The sequence below is a fragment of the Photinus pyralis genome, unplaced genomic scaffold (assembly GCF_008802855.1).
Source record: "Photinus pyralis isolate 1611_PpyrPB1 unplaced genomic scaffold, Ppyr1.3 Ppyr1.4_LG5, whole genome shotgun sequence".
In the NCBI taxonomy this organism is placed as follows: domain Eukaryota; kingdom Metazoa; phylum Arthropoda; class Insecta; order Coleoptera; family Lampyridae; genus Photinus; species Photinus pyralis.
In genome coordinates this window covers 3,692,993-3,709,252 of record NW_022170596.1, presented here as the reverse complement: position 1 = coordinate 3,709,252, position 16,260 = coordinate 3,692,993, and positions in this window count along the sequence as shown.

Sequence of the window (16,260 nt, the reverse complement as noted above, 5' to 3'; positions counted from 1 at the left end):
CAAATATATTCCACAAAATTTTCTCGACGAGAAAAGATTCTGAGAAACTCGTCAAGAAAATCAGAGGATTTGATTCGTGTACGATTCCGCCTTGTTTCAAATCATTAAAACAAAAGATTCTCCGAACGATTTTTGTTACTGCTATATGGAAAAATGCGGCAGAAAACGAAATGAGGCTGGGAAATGAAAGATATTTTAGAACCCTTTTGGTTCGAGGGCGATTCTACTTCTTTGAGCGTCGATTCTGATTCTGATTGAATTACAATAAAATGATTTCAAAAAAGCATTTGTGACACAAGAATCATTGCGAGTCAACTTCGATCATTTCTACCTTTTTTGGGTTGCTTTTAGGCATAAACACACAAGTCAAGTGTTTTACTTTTCAAAAAATTAATGTTTAAGAATTAAAAACGATTTTGCCGGTTCTTTTTTTGTTTTTTTTTTAACAAAAAAGTGGTTCAGCCTATAAAAGAATGATTCTCTAAGTGATCGAAATAACGGCATAAGTCTGTTTGTAATGATTCGAATCTGTCTCGTCAAAAGTTTGAGAAAATGGACATAAAATCGTTTTTCTCGCAGTCACAAAAGTGATCAGATACGAAAAGAAGGCTCTTGCGCGCCCCCGGATTTCTTATAATTTGTCTACTCTTAAGCTACATTTTTCATTAAGGACTTTTTGGTCCGGAAAAACAAGCTGGATTATTACAATTTACCGCCTCTTTTATTGGCGCAGTGCCAATAGGCTCGCGCGCGCCCGGATTCCATCGACGGTGCCGAGGACTTCCGGCATCCTGAGAGTCGGCACCGTTGGTTTTTTATATTCGTATAATCACAAGCTACATTTTTCATATAGGTCATTTTAGTCCGGGAGAAAAAGGTAGTTTAGTACGATTTACCACCCCCTTTTTAGTCGCGGTGCCAAGGGTTGCGGCAATTTGCGCCCCGGCACCGTGACTTTTTTCGATAAAACTCATCCATATGCGCCCTTCAGTACTCTTCCTGAACGTCCGGGATAATAAAGTACATTTTTCAAAAATAAGGGGCGAATTTAATTTTTTTTTAACTGCTTTCGGCAGGATTTTCGCCGGCACCGTTGTCGATTCTAATGCAACTTTTTATGGCGAATCCTATGAAAATTATTAGAATCGTCCGGGCGTTCAAGGTATACTTTCCTACTGGGCTCTTGGACTATTAAATTTGGTTTTATTCCAAGTGGCTATGTATCAAATTTTATTTAAATGCGCAATGGTTATATTTCTCCAAACGTTCCAATCGCCCTTTATAGGTACTTTCCTTTGACAATTCACTATTAAGATATAAGGAGTTATTACCGATCAAGACAAGGGATCGAGGAAGAAGACTATGGTTAGTATAAATTAATTCCTTTCGTTGAGACCTTTCATTAGAGTACCGTGGAGGATAAAACTAGTCAGACCCCGTCGCTCACTGATCTCGAAAAAGAGTCGCACGGGAAAGTTATAGTTTGTACAAACCAATTTATTTCGATGAGACCTCTCATGAGAATACCATGAAGGGCAGAACATGTGTTTTCCCCCCCCCCCCCATTTTCTAAAGTTTAACTTGGCACCACTAAAAGCATGCGTATGCAAAATCTGAGACCAATTGATTGTCGTATGTAAAAGTTATGTACGTTTTACTTTCAAAAACAGCATCTCAGGAAATAATTCGTAGAGGCCCCTTTTAGACAGCAAAATTTGATGGCCGTCTGGCACACCTTCAAGTAATAGGCTACCTACTGCAAAAAATTCCAGGAGTCTAGGACCATTCCCCTAGAAGTAGTTCAAAACGGTAGAAGTGGGTCCGGATGGACCGACGGACTGATGGACGGACAAAACGAAAACAATAGCACATTTTTTTAATTCTTAAAAAATGCGCTAAAACATTACAGACATGATATTAAAAAGGCGCAATACGTCTACGTAGTAAAAATATAAAGGGAATTCGTGTTGGGAGAGATTTTTGGGATTGTTTCGGGTTTTTGACTGACTAGAAGGGAAACTTAATAGTTGTTAATTAATTCGGATCTTGGTCGCAGTAGTGCCAATAGTATCATGTGATTCCTGACAGAATTTGCGAAAGATTCGCGTTAGGAAATCCGGCATCATTTAAACAAAAGTGTCGGTTTTACACACGTAGCAAAAGTACGGATTGTGTCGAAAATCGGAAGGACGTAATAGACGTTAAGTCACGTACGAATTGAGTAAACGTAGTGAGATAAAGAAAAACTGATGTATTTGGTCAAGAACCATTATTAAAACTGCTGTGTAAACGCTTACTGCCGTGAACCTGAAGAAGCGATTGAACTCTGGCTGTTCGTTAACTCCAAACGGTTGTATTAATAAAATGGTGGTTTGCTTGTAATTTTTAAAATACGAGGATACACCAGCACAGACAGCGTTCCGAGAAATTTTGCATCATTTGAAAATTCCAAACAAATTTCGTCTTACTGTCGCCGAAATTCCAATGTACACTATCTATCAACTATCTTTCTTAATTCATTGTCACTGAAGGAGGCTTGTATCCGACCCTGTATCAACATTGTCATTAAAGGTTTGAATCTTTAAGAAAACAAATCATCCCGATTTTAACTTTGATTGAGATTTAAAAGTTAGTAAGCAAATTGTGTGGTTTAGCAGTTGAAACCCTTTTGTTTTGCATGTATTTTTGACGGTTTATAAACCCATAAAAATGAGATTCCTTTAAAAGAAATTTCGTTTTGTTTAGAAAGATATTTCCGTTCAGTTCAGAATTAATCGAAGAACATTTCCGATTTAAGGGGTCCGTTACAATGATATTTTAGAGAAACTGCGTATATAAAAACGTGTAATATTTCGATATTAAATCCAGATCAGTTTCCAAAAGATGTGTTTTTTTAGATTTGAATTTGTAGGGATAATTTTAGAAAGCAAAACGTGTAAAGGTTGATGTAAATTAGAATTTTTGAACGATTTGATTTTTGTTTCATTAAAGTTATTAATGATGCAAGTTCGATATGAACATTATAATGAAACGCGTGTAACGTTAAACCACGAGGCGTACCTATGTCGAGTATAGCTATGTCTATGAGTATGGTCGATATTTTATAGTCACGTCCAAATGAATCAACTTGATCTCCTACAATCACAAGAGTTAATTTTGCCATTTCTTAATTACAACTTGCAACATTACCGCATTTACTAATAGTTTTTTTAATAATCATTGCAATCCAAAGGCACACTTAGTAAATATTATCGATGCCCTGCAAGCACGATTTACATAAAATATATATGAGTATAATAACAGAAGTTGATCTTAGATCTCCGACATAATGAAGACGGTCGCTGGCAATTCACATCAAAAAGGCGCCGTATAACAACTTTTTTGAGGGTCCAATAAAACAAATTGGATAGGCGGATAGCATTTTAAACTATAGAAACTTAAGACTCATCATTTTCATTTCATTGTAAATCAACCATGAAATCCCCTGAGCCTGCCACTTCATTATCTACCCAGCTTGACGCCTTATTTCTACATCGCTATTGAGAACAAGCTCCAGTATATCCTCCGAAATGCTTTCAAATAGAAGTCCCAATTATCTTAGACAATAGGATGACTTTATAAGAATTAGAACGTTTTCGTATTCAAAGAATCGCGATTTGGCTAAACGAAAACAATGAAAGATTTCGTCTTATTTTTTTATTTATGACTACACCCTTCTACAGTACAGGGGGGCAGATTATAAAGGAAAGTTTCGTGAGCCTGCTTATCCCCAATTTATATTCAAGAGTGAAGTGGTGCATCTGGGCTCGAGCAAACACTTTCCGGTGAACGTCTCTATTCAGTAAAGTTTCTATGAGGGAAATGTGACCTCTCATCTAGATCTGTCGGTATGTCTAACATCCGTTGCACTTCCAATCATTGACTGTTGGTTGTTGAAAAAGTTTCTTATTGAAAATGAAATTTGTTCTTCGCTTGACCTGGTGGCGCCGTAACTCAATTCCGCTTCTACTTTCGATTTCGAATAAGTTTCTCAAGTTATACAAAAGTCGATAGGGGGTTGAGCGACTGTCATTATCGTAAAGAGTTTCCGCCGTATGATGAATCGTTTCCCCGAACGAAAGCAGTAGTAACTTTATGGCAGTCTAATCTGATCTGCTTATACAGCAAACAATGAAAAATTGCAGCACTTTGATTTTAACTGAGTTACAGGCTAATTTTATTGACACTTTGGGGCTAATAGTCTGGATGAAAAACGTTACTGGTTGCTAACCCACCCCATTTCGTCTGGCGTCTGCCCTTGAAGAATGCGTAATATTGAGAGAAACTGTCTTGTACTCTCAATACTGGGGTATTTGTGGTTTAGCTAGGCAAATAATAATTATACGGCATTGTCGAGGATTAGTTTTGTGCAGATGACAGCACTTTGGTTGGTATGCAAATAAATTACTTATTCTGAAAATTCATAACCTCAGGTCTGCGGTTTAATCTCCGCTGCATTTCACTGCGCCTTGTTTTACTTTCCCACTAATTATTTAAAAAAAAAGTTAAATTCCACTTGAGGGATTAACTTTTATTTCACTACGAAGGTTTTACTTTGCTCCCTCATTATATTCTGCTTACTATTTCGTAGACCGTGTTTAATCGACTAAAAAGTAATTTCCAACTTGCTCTTTCGTTCAAACATTTTTCTACGCGGTTAATAACCGTAGGGTAAGGGCTTTAATTTAAATACTCAATTGAAAGTGAAATAAAAATATAAGGCGTACGTACAGAATCGATATTCCAATAAAACCAGATTCAGAAGAATTTGAATTGAAAAAAACTTTCACGAGATTCTTAGTTTCTGTTTATCATCGTGTATAATACAAAACTTTATTTTATATCAGAAACCATATAAATCATGAACAAACTTCTGAAAATTCTGAATGTAATTTAGACGTCAAAAATAGCAAGGCTGGGTTCTTCCGTCCGTTTCCATATAAACAGTGTTTACTGTTCTGAACTTCATTCTATTTCGTGCTCCGCGTCCCATTTTTAATGAGAATGACAGATGTCATTAGATCATGTGTATCACTTTCTCAACTCTTCCGACTAAAGAGATCACTTTAACCACTCTTACTGCTAAAGAGAGACTTAGTTAGCCCACTCACTCAAACCTATTAAAATGTAAATTTAGCATCTGCTATAAAATAAAATATTATATTGGCACTTAAAAATTATACGCTCAAATGAGCGACTATTACCATACTCCTCTAATTAGGTACATACTCTTAATACATATTTAAATGACGGCTATGAATAAACAATATTTTTTTTTATTGCACTTCATCAATATCTAATTTGTTTTTCAGCTTCCCTTGCGTTTGCATAGTGTGTAAACGACAGATGAATAATTTATTCCAGTTAGTACGTTACTGTTTCTTTACTGGAAGACAACGTATGTGAATTTCATTCCCCAGCATCTCCCTGGACATCTCTATTCCTGGACAATTTCACACGCACGTATAGCTATAGCATCTCCGCGTGCTGGAAACTTGCTCGATTTTCTAAATCATATTGTTTATCTTTCTTTCTTTTTACAGAGTGTTTCAAAATTATAGAATATGTAGTATCTTCGAAAATATGGACTTGATGGAATAATGGTTCAAATAAAAGTGATTCGTTGTTTCTTTTTTCCACGCATGGGACATTTCGCATCCGGAAAAATTACACTCGCACAAATCGCACCCAAATAATTCGTTTGGATATAATTCAGAGCCAAGAATTTTGTGTATTAAATTCCTTTTTAATTATTTCAGATGTTATGAGGTGTCGATTTCCTTTTTTTTAATTTTTGGTGCATATTGAATCGTATTGTGTAACGGGAGACCTTTCATGGGATTTAACTGATTTGAATTCAGTTAAATTTTTGATTAATTTTGGGGTAATAGTTTCCGAATGCGGCCCTGGTCAATTCAGTACGTATCAAGAAAATTTCTGTGGCTAGCACAGATACCACCCCCACATCTGCGCATGTAGGATTCTGCCCAAAAATTTTTCAGCTTTTCATTTTTATATCTGAGAATATGTGTACCAAATTTGGTGCCAATGGGTTCAGCCGTTTAGCCGGAAATGAGAGTACCTACAGACAGACCGGCTGATAAACAGACCGACATTATCGAAATTTGGTTTAAATCGGATTCCTGGTGCTTCAAAACGTGTATTTCCTTAAAAAAAAGTCACCTTACTAACGTGCGGGTGACAAAAATTAGAAACACCAGCCAGTCGCGAGATAAGGCAAGATTAATAGGTTATACGTGACCGCATTTGATGAGTTAGATTCGTTTCGTTACGCCGAATTCAAAATCGGCCACTTTCTTTTCAATTCCATGAGACCTAATCGGAAGTGATCCAGTATTCCAGGGTTGAACGACACAACAGGTAGTTTTAGTTGCTGTATAACTAAGGTACACATTTTTATTTGTAGTCAATACAGACCGATTCCTTCAAGAGCATTGATGGGTCGGAATTTTGTCCCTTAAAGTTTTAAGATTGCGATTTGTTTGAAAATCGTGGATATTACGTAATTTTTTTTATTGTTTTTAGAGGGATTATTAAATTAATAGATAGAAGGGTCACCACTTTCTAAAAGTAATGGACTTAATATTAATGTTTGGAAGGCTGTAGAGTGTAGAGTGTAGATGAAGGCCGAATTTCACAAGTTCACATTGTACATGAATGTTCAGTTGGATTTGTACCTGGGGATTACCAGGCAGGGGTAACTAATTTAATAATTTAATCAAGAAACTTTTCTTTAACGCCCAAATCTTGTTAAATGAACTGGGGTTTTGAAAATGAGGACAAAAATTATCGGTGGTTGTGCGTACGATTTAAACTTTTAAATTTGATAAAAAGAGAACCTAGATAAATGGCCTCACGGTGCACTAAATTAATGTTTTTTTTTAACTTTACTAACTTTTTCCGTAAAACTCTAACTTCTCAGAACTTCAGTTAACTTTCTTCTGTGCCGAAATATTATGTAAATGACGAACTGCGTCTTCAGTCAATAAAATCTAGCGGACAACCCCAATAAATAATTAACGTAAAGAGACGTACACTCTATTCCAACCGTCGCGAAGCAACTAGCTCCCTTTCTGTTCTTGTCTCATTGATTTAAGGGAAGCCCACTTTCAGAAAAGAATAAACCCCTTCCTGCGGTACTCATACAATAATGCACCAATTATCATAAACCTTGATAACGCCAGCTGCGAAGGAACGCCCTCCCATTTCCGGCAAAAATAATGCGCACAACGTTGTCTATCTGTTATACACGAAAACGTTGATAGCTCTGAAAAAAACCTAAAAAAATCGCAAACATTTGATAACTCCGCAAAAAACAATTCTTTGTCGGTTTTTTCACGAACTTTCTACAGATATAACTACGTTACGGTTGGATGAATGAAGCTGACACGTAATTCTGGGTATAAAATAGAAAAATTTAACATGAGAGCTCCTAGGTTGTAATTTGAGCCGAAAGAAAAATAGGTGTCCAGGGTCAAACAAATCTCACACAACATGGGATCGATATAACAAATTAAATAAAAGGAAAAAGATGAAGAATCAAGACTCAGAAAAGTGTTAATTTGTTTCTGTAGGCTATCGATTTCGACATTTTATGGTCATCATCAGGCCGAGCTGGAAGTTTACATTTATTAAGTAAATAGTGTTAATAATCAAAAATCTCCGATCTTAACTGCGATTTACAAGAAATGACGAGCAAATAACCACAAACCGAGACACAAACTGACTGTACTTTAGAACTTCACTTCTTTGATAGCACTTAAATTTCAAATAAGTCGACACTGTGTTCGTTGTAATTACAGATGTATAATTTGACTCTTTGATGGTAGAAAAACTTCCATTAACGGGTACTGAGAAAAGCTTCACTTAAGCGATAAACCCACACAACAGTCCGACTGAACTTGGGAAATGTAAAACACGCTTCCGCTTAGCTCAACTTAAACATTCACTGTCTTCTACAGAAACTTTGCATTTACACCAGACTGATAGTCTTCTCAAATACGCTCAAATACCGCAATACACCAAACAACAAAACAAACGGCAACATCCACCACAAAAAAATTATCATTAACGTCCGGTTCGCTTATTTAAAACTGTTTCTCTTCTTTTTAACTTTCCTGTCGCCTTCCCTAATTTACTGCGCGTCTTCAAAACGAACATCTGCTCAACTCGACGATAACACGTACTTATCTTGAAACTAATTAGTTGACGCAGCGATAAAGGAACCTTATCGAACCGACCGGAAATAAGGGCGATCCGCAAACATTGCTGTAGGTGCTGAAGCCAAACAAAACGTCCGCTTCGCGTAGTTTACATAATAATATATTTCCGCCACAAAAAAGCATTAATTTAATCATTTTTCTTTCAAGTCAGTGTCCGTATTCCTGTAATTTCATTTCTTTAGCATCTCTTTAAGCTTCACCGTTCATCCATCTTAAAAGAAACGTCCAAAAACGTAAATAAAGCGCTCTCACTTATTAGAGTAATTAGAGGAATGATCATAAGGTATACTGTATACTACAATTTGTTTGTCTTAGGTTTTTGAAAGGGCTCGTTCAATTCGCCCAAGAAGCAACATTTGCATCCTCCCAGCACATAGCAGTGCAACAACGCGGTTTTTGATGCAGTCGCAACTCGCAGTCAAAGGTGAAGCTGCTCGACCATCGACCTTATAGTCCCAACATCCCCGAATGACTTCTTTTTATTTCCTGAACTCGAAGAAAACTACACGATTTTTAACCCCAAACAATAGGTACCGTCCTTGCGTTTCAAATCCTCGTATCGGAGTAATGACGCCTGTTTTAACGATTGGTTTTATCGACAATAAATGAGTGTGCTAAAAGGAGAATATATTGAAAAAACAATAGTTTTTCCGATATCTGAGTAGTTCGTAGAAATTTTCGGAGTAACCTACGTATACCTACGTGAAATTTACAAGGCAGATTTTGTGATTCATCTGCAGTATTCACTGAAATAGTCATTTATTTCTCAGACTCCATTAGTCACTTCTTTCTTGACAATAAAAAATGCAATTAACCATTAAGACATTTAAACATATGAACGGTTTTTTACCAATGAAGTGCAAACTGAACAATAATCTTACTGACTGACATAAACCACATTATTTTGATTTTGTTAGTTTATTATCTACCAGAAGTGAAAAACAAACAAGCAAATGTAGAAGAGTAAATGATATAATTACTGTCATTAAAACTGGCACTTAACCGCTCATTAGCGGGATTGATTCGTTAAGTTCAAGGCAAGTTTAATAGGTAACAGCATCTTAGTGACTCAACGTACAAACAAAATTAGACGCAATTTTTCCTCGGAAATCTTTTATCCTAATCTGAAAGTATAATAAAAAATTTCCGTGCCCAACTTTTTTTAAATTGTTCATTTCTAATTATACTAGTAGAAACCAATTAACGTAGCAAGTTTGCAACTTTTTTTAATTTGACACAATGATGGTGACGCATGGATTCGTAATTTTTTTCTCTACAAAAAACCTAAATAGACTTTATCTAAAATAATTAGGCAAGCCAATAATCAGAAATGAAAAACCTACTATTGAAATTCTTATGGTGCGTTGTTCAAGTCACCGCCCGGTATATACTGTGCGATCAAAAATGAGTTGCTGTTGGATTCGAACCACGTGGTTTTTCACTTTTCAAACTGCTTAATTCGACCCCGAAGCGTGCTTGATTGTCGTAGAATGCGGAAAAGGAAATTGAGGCGAAGCATGCGTGGAAAATCCTGCGCGGAAAAAAAATTCACCGGCAAGTGGTACCCACTATAACGCGCTTTGGATATTACAGGGGATCTCCGACAAGTAAAAGTACTGTGAAACAATAATAATATAATGAGTTCTACTAATTCAGAAAAAGTAGTAAGATACGAGAAGAAAAGATAAAACCAAACGAATAAACTCAAAAGGAAAATCGTGGGAGCAACGAAAAAATTATTACGGAAGAAACGGAGAGAGAAGGATCGGTTTGTTTTTTTATATATTTGCTGCTCTTTCATAAATCGTGCGATAACAAGCGAATCAACAAATTACCCTGCAGAACGCCAGATCCGCAAGAGGTTGCATTTTGCTTCTTTTTGTTTCTTTAGTGACAGATTAATATTCTAGAAGTGCTGAAACGTCCCTTATATGTTACAAGGAAGCAATATGGTGAACGATTACTCTAGTCGCGCAAAGATTGCGCTAGCCGAGATCGTAAAAACCCAAAGTTTAGAATACATGGTGTGGAGTGTGGAGAGTTTAGTCAAAAAATGATGCTCTGTTACTCACAATCCTGCAAAAGCTACTTTTTTTTTAAATTTTTCGGTGCAAAGCAAAGCGTCCAGTCAAAACTTTTTCTACGGTTACGTCACCGGAAAAAAGACCACGACCACGAAATAGAAACATAGAAAAAATGAAAAAATTACAAGAGTTGGATCAAATGGTCTTGGCCGGCATACATTAATGAACAATTGAGGTGTAATATTCAATTTACGAAATATGGACACTCCTCAGTAATAGTACGTATCCTTCTATTGTATGTTTAATTGATCTACTCGTGCATCTAATGTTTAATTACAGCTCATAATTACATGAAATTCGTCCTTCTGAGGGTTCAGAGCCCGACGTTGGGAGTAAGGTTTATTGTAGAGGCTCAGATCAATAGGGTGTGGATTCACATATAAAAAAGAATCTTGTAAGGAGTAGTATTTTCAATATAACGAAGAAGCTTTGCAACTCACAAGCAGAAAGTTCATATGAAGAAAAATAAACATTTCGCGTGAATATCACCCTTTATCCACTGGCTAGAGAGCGGCGCCTTTATTGCAAGTCATAAGAAACTCCAGAGAATGAAGTTAATAGCGCATGCATTATCACGTGTACTAAATAGTCTATTACTACAGTACACGGGTTCATTTGTTAATTGAAACTTTCCCAATCGTAAACTATCTCAGACATCTATTCAACAATTTGTAATTATTTAGTTAAACCGCGAGCATACCGTAGCTGCCACAATGCCAAATGAGCGGATCGATGACGCAAGCCCTATAGGACTTCAACTGATATCAAGGGAGCTTTAAAGGAGGCCGTTACAACGGCATGTATCGGCGTCTGGAGTGAAATTTATTATGCAACTTGTGATGGTTTCGCGAGAAATAACACTCTTGTGAAGATGTTAGGAGCGCTTTCTTAAATCTACTAAACAAGGATCGTTTGCGTTTCGCGAGATTTTTACGACGGGGATTTATTTTGCGCCACATCGAATGTATTATAAATAAATATGTCGCCTTTGCGAGCTGCTCTAATAGTTTTTATAGATTTATTAGTTTCGTTTATTTATGCCGATATAGGCGGTGAAAATAACGAACTTCTCCTGAAAGTGAACGGTATATAGTTGTAGTAATACTAAAATATTCAGTTATATGATGGCAATGGGAGAGAAAGTTGCAGAGTATATACGCTTAAAATATTGACTTGGATAAATTGATAAATACAGAACTACTACTTCGAGTAAACAACTTCTGTGCTTCTACATACCCAATGTCGACATTATAGGAGCAAACCCTTGTTCCATGACGATTCACATAGTTGAAATGGCAGCTCGGATACAAACTTTAACAGTGAGGAAACCTCCTCTTCTATAACTTGTAACTGAATTTGTGCACACTAACTCTGTACAGCAATCGGAAAACTAATTCTTGTATCACTTTTTCTTCATTTAATTCATTGAACTGATAAATAATAGGTACTTCGAAACACCAGCTGACTACCGGAAAAATGCGTACTTAAATTTACAAGCAACGCACTGTTACGAACTCTAAGTCAAAAAGAACCAAAACCGCCTCGCCATTCGACGACCTTGGTGTTCATGGTAACGATTTTTGAGACAATAATGAAATTAATACTGATGCAAGAGTGACATATTAAAAATAAGTACCTAAATAAAGTAAGTGCTCACCAGGCCAACTTCATCATTATTTCCTTTGGGTATAATGTATGGAAAAATTGGGCACAATAAATACTGTCGTAATTACGTCTGTCAATTGGACTCGATGGAATCTTAATAAATAACAATACAGAAGTATAATAAACGACCAACTCTTTGTTGAAAGGTACGGTCATTGTATATGTACGGTGTAGGTGTGCCCTGCCTATATTAACCTTCCTATTTCCACGCGAATTCTAAGATACATTATACCACAGATTAAGTTACACTTTAACACTCGCTTGTAATATGCATATGTATTTGCAACGAATTTCGTCAACAAATACGCCCAAAAATCTTCACACAGTCGCCAATGCATTATAATAGTATATTATCACTTTAGACACGAGTTTTATGTGAGGCACGAGCGGAGAAAGTGTTAATAACGAGTGTCGGAGAAGTTTATAAAACTTTTTCTACGTCCAAATAAAGTCTTCATTATACCAGTCAACAAAATTCAAGTCGATTTTAAATAAATTTCGAGCATTTTTAATTGCCGAGAACAACCGAATCGGCACCAATCCATTTCTAATGAGTCCCTTCAGTTTCGCACCTGTATGTCAGTGAAAAAGGTGACATTTTAAAGATCGAAGTAGAAAATATTATACTGAAAGGTTTTCGATTCCGTAAAAGGGTGAGCCGATTAGCAGATAAGAGGGGTTATTAAAACATCGCATTACTAACGTAAATCATTTTAATAACATAAATTGCAATCTTCCCACGCCGTAGATACGGGTTAATTATACGTGTATACCCTGTTACGTACCTGTAGGCGGAAATAATTGCTCTATTAAATTACGTTTTAAATTTTTTCCCAATAACGTTTTATTTTATTAACATGTTTACGAATTGTCACATGCTATTTCAAGTGGTGTTTCATTCCACTTTTATTATTGGTAATAAGTAATAGTCAAAATCTTATTCTATCTGGAGTGCAAGGAGCAATTATTATATTAATAATTGGTTTTTCCTTTTTCTGAATTATTATTAATCTAAACCATACCGAATAGACAAAATGGAGTTTCCAAGTGCTAAAATTCTTTCCAAAAGAAGCACTTTGGACAATTTTTTGGAAAACGTCTTGATATACTTATTGACCTAATGGATATCAACTATCGTACATAAATGTATATTGAGCCCATTTTAAAAATGGAAACCATCAATGAACGATATGAAGTGTTACCTTCCAACTGAGTCCAATTGGCGGAACCATGGGCGGAACCGATTAGCAAGCGGAAAGTTACGCGATTATAAATTAATTCCATTGAAGATAACGGAGCAATTCGTTGAATAAGTCGCGGTAGAACTCAAATCAAAAAGCTCTCAACCAAAGAATTGCGCTTAAAGTCGCGATAGCGCTGTAAGTTACGACCGCAGGCACAAAGGCATTATCCATACTTTTGGGGTCCGAGTTTTTAAATAGTGAGATAAGCAATTCAATTTAAACAATTGAAAAAAGTTAGTTGAGCAGTTAAAAAATTACTGGGGATGGTTTTTGGATCGAGAAAAGAACTTTCGTGCTCGTTGGTGCCAAGATTTTTTGCGTTGGAACAAGCGATCAAAGTTTGTCGAGTAAATTCCAGATCCGGATGTGAAAAGAAGAGAGAAACTTTATTTACTAAATAAATGGCTGCTTGTTATGGTAACAAGTTGCCTATTTTAAAACACAGGAGTATATTAAATTAAATTCTGAACGTTCAGTTTAAATAAAAAGTTGCCAAAAGAAATAAATTGCGAAGTAGCGGAAATCGGAAAATCGACGTGAATTTGACTGGTGTTTTTGGAATTTAGAAATGTGGACGACACGCTAGTAAGGTCGCCCGTAATCGAGTCGAATGGCTGCTGAGATTTCAAACCCCCGCACGGACTGATAGAATTCACGCAGGTGTTATCAGTATTCTTTTTGGACAATACGCCAATAGTACCGTTCCAAATTTAGGGAATTGAAGGCAGTCTGGCGCTGGTTAAAGCATTTTATAGTAAACGATGTCTCAAACCCAAATTTGATGTTTTCAAGCATTTCTCAAGTTTCAAACTTTGTAAGTTAAAAAATAAAAGCGTTAAAATTATTTGAAGAACCTTTTATTGGAAATATGAATCCGTGCTATAGTTTCTGAAACAAACAATTCGAGATGGCGATGGTGACGCTCTCCGATAGAACAGTTTATAATCTCTCGATCGGCGATTGAACAAGTACATTTCGTAACAACCACAATGTCACTTTTAAGTAACATACTCGAGATAAGAATTCATCTTAAATCTCAAGCACTTTTCGAAGGGTTTGCAATTTGTAAGCAGCGATCCTCGTTAATACTTGCAAGATCTGTAACAGAAGGATAAATCCACTTTGATTGATATACATATTAGGTAGTATCGTTTTCACCCTCTGCATGAAAGTAGCCGTCCCTTGGGGGAGACGATTTAATTTATCCGGGCGGGGTTCGTCCCCTTTACATCTATTTCTAGGTAGGATTTAATATTACTACACATTTCAAAGAGATTCTACTTTCTCATTCATCTTGTTATAGTGTCATATATATCGTTGTTTTAAGTATTGCTTATTATCTATATCAAATCCACGATCTCTGAATGGAGAACGTCTGCAAAACCGTGAATATGGGAACAGATTTATTTAAATTTGTAATTATTACGAGACGGCACGAACAGGGCAGTTTTTAGTTTCGCGGCATTATTTTTTAATTATCTTAGATATTAAATATGGAGAATAGAAAAGTAATTTCTGAATTAAAGTTTGTGACTGTAAATATAATACAGGAGCACACAGATTGTACTTAGAGAAACATACGCATGTATCTTTTTAAAGAGAATGCAATAAAAAGTGGTAGTGAATTGGTACATTTCCTGAAAGAACCATACCTGCATTTAGGAACACCCGCCAACTTGGAAAACATGAATGCATCGGCAATTTACATCATTGTATTTAATTTATCGTTTCTTTCATTAAACTTTTTATGTGTAACTATGCATTTTTTTCTCAAACAAACCATTGATCCAAAATATTTCGTTTCGGACCTACGTCTCTAAAAGTCCAAAAATTTTCATTTTTTAATTTATCAAGCAACCACAGCAAGATGAAAATAACGAAATAATCTAGGTCCTTGTGACCTTTGTTTTTTTCTTTAGAAAAAATGTTAGCTTGGTTTTTCTATTCCTCAATTCATTTACACACTTACATCCTATGTAATGTTTTAAAAATGAGGTTTAATAACAGTTTGTCAAATGTAGGAAAACAGATATTTATTGATTAATTTCAATTGCAACATAATAGTCGTTTATTAAAGTTTTATTTATTTTACAAATGAAAATCAATAATTTACTCTAAAATTATTATTACATAATAGTGAATATGTACAATTAGCCAATCTGATATTATTGATTATAGGAGTAAAATATCAAGAACACTAAACTTGAACAAACTTGAGCAAGTTTTGTTTCTGCTAACCTTTTCATATCGTCTAGCTTGAATGTAGTACGCCACTGGATCCACACAACTTCCTTTAATATATTGTACAGTAGAACATTCAACTTATAAACGTCTATGCGCTTATAAACACTTCGCTCATTCCTTGGAAGTCTAAAGGGTGCGCATGATTAACAGCTAACATCTTTATTCATAGTTACATAGTTACACTACTTTCTCTCGATTCCTTTTTTAGATGATACGATCTATAGTGAGTGACATGCTTAGACCATATAGTACATGGACTGCTATTCGCCCTATGCTTTCAATACAAAATGGGTGGTCACGGATAGAGGGCACTGTAGTCGTGGGCACAGAATAAGACCTTCACAGAACAGAAACATAAATGGCGCTAAATTGTCACTGATTACAGCGTTTCCCGTGGTTGTACGGAGAACTATTTATCGCAGACTCAAATATTTTTTTGCAAAACCTGTAATTTTGCTCGTTACAGGAAATATTTTTACCGTCGATTTTATACGTACACATGGTTTTACACAAGTCAATTTTGACTTTTGAAAGATTTAAAATATGAACAAGTTATGTGACTTTAAAAAGTGTTATGTGGCGGATTATAACAATAAAATATCAAAAAGGCATCGTTTCCCATATTTTGAAACAGATTGTTTTGTGCTTGAAACGCGAAGAGGATTGAAATGTGCTGTTATTTCTCTCCTATTTATGCAAGGTATGGAATTTATAAATTACCAACGGTATAGGCGCAAAAGG